Here is a 1,389-nt window from a genome sequence, read left to right as displayed (position 1 = left end):
TCAAGCACGATCCAGATGATACGGAACTCAGTTCAGTTTGGGGGTTCTCCTACTGAAGACCCCAACATGCACATCAGGGATTTCATCGAGATCTGCGACACTTTTAAATTTAATGATGTGACCGAAGATGCTATTAAGCTACGACTCTTCCCATTCTCTCTGAGGGATAAAGCTAAGTGCTGGTTACACTCTCTACCAGCAGGGTCTATCACAACTTGGGAAGATCTTGCTCAAAAGTTTCTCACTAAATTCTTCTCCATGGCGAAGACTGCAGCAATCAGGAATGCACTTACCCAGTTCGCGCAGCAAACTGGAGAATCTCTGTGTGAGGTTGGGATCGATATAAGGAGATGCTAAGGAAGTGCCCACACCATGACATGTCTGATTGGATGATTATTAACTGCTTCTACAATGGATTGGGTCTTACTTCTAGGCCCATGCTTGATGCAGCATCAGGAGGATCCTTATGGGCTAAGAGCTACGATGAAGCCTATGAACTTATTGAACTGATGGCTGCTAATGAGTACCAGAATCCTTCCCAGAGACTGACTCAGGGGAAAGTAGCAGGAATTCTGGAGTTGGACACAACAACTGCTATCGCTGCCCAACTTAAGGCTTTGACAATGAAGGTGGACACTTTGGCTAATTATGGAGTTAATCAAATCACTAGTATATGTGAGCTTTGTGCTGGTGCCCATGAGACTGATCAGTGCGTAATTTATAGTGAATCAGCTCAATTCGTGAGTAACTTTCAGCGATCGCAGCAACCTTTGCCAGCCACCTATCATCCTAACAACCGCAATCATCCTAATTTCAGTTGGAGCAACGCTCAGAATGCGGTTCAACAGCATTATCAGCAGTATCTAGATAAGCAGTACAACCCCCTTGGTTTTTAGTAACCGCATTATGCACCAAGACAACAACTTCAGCTGCAACCAGCTAATGAAAAATCTGAATTAGAGGAGTTGAAGCTTATGTGCAAGAGTCAAGCTGTTTCTATCAAGACCTTGGAAAATCAAATTGGGCAAATTGCCAATGCCTTGCTAAATCGTCAACCTGGTACATTGCCTAGTGACACTGAAGTGCCAGGAAAGAAGGAAGCTAAGGAGCAGGTAAAGGCAATCACATTGAGGTCTGGGAAGGTTGCGAATCCTGAACAAACTCAAAAGTTGACTGAAGAAGCTGGGGCTGAGAAAGAAGTAAAGCCGCAGGATGAAGAAGTGGAACCAAGGAAGACTACTGTTGAGCACACTCCGCCTGAGGGTAATACAAGGGATAAATATATCTATCCTCCACCGCCTTTTCCTAAGCGGCTGCAGAAGAAAAAGTTGGACAAGCAATTTGAGAAGTTTTTGGAGGTGTTCAAGAAACTTCATATCAACATACCTT

General features: G+C 44.2%; 1 non-coding gene across 1 annotated transcript; it reads right to left on the bottom strand.

The window, feature by feature from the left end:
* Window positions 1-273: 273 nt before the first annotated feature.
* LOC141715481 (small nucleolar RNA R71) lies at window positions 274-379 on the bottom strand. Its single transcript, XR_012572242.1, has one exon. It is a non-coding gene; the product is annotated as a small nucleolar RNA R71 (small nucleolar RNA).
* Window positions 380-1,389: the final 1,010 nt, after the last annotated feature.

Source organism: Apium graveolens, chromosome 3 (assembly GCF_009905375.1).
Source record: "Apium graveolens cultivar Ventura chromosome 3, ASM990537v1, whole genome shotgun sequence".
Taxonomy (NCBI): Eukaryota; Viridiplantae; Streptophyta; class Magnoliopsida; order Apiales; family Apiaceae; genus Apium; species Apium graveolens.
This window is presented reverse-complemented; position numbering and strand designations above follow the sequence as displayed.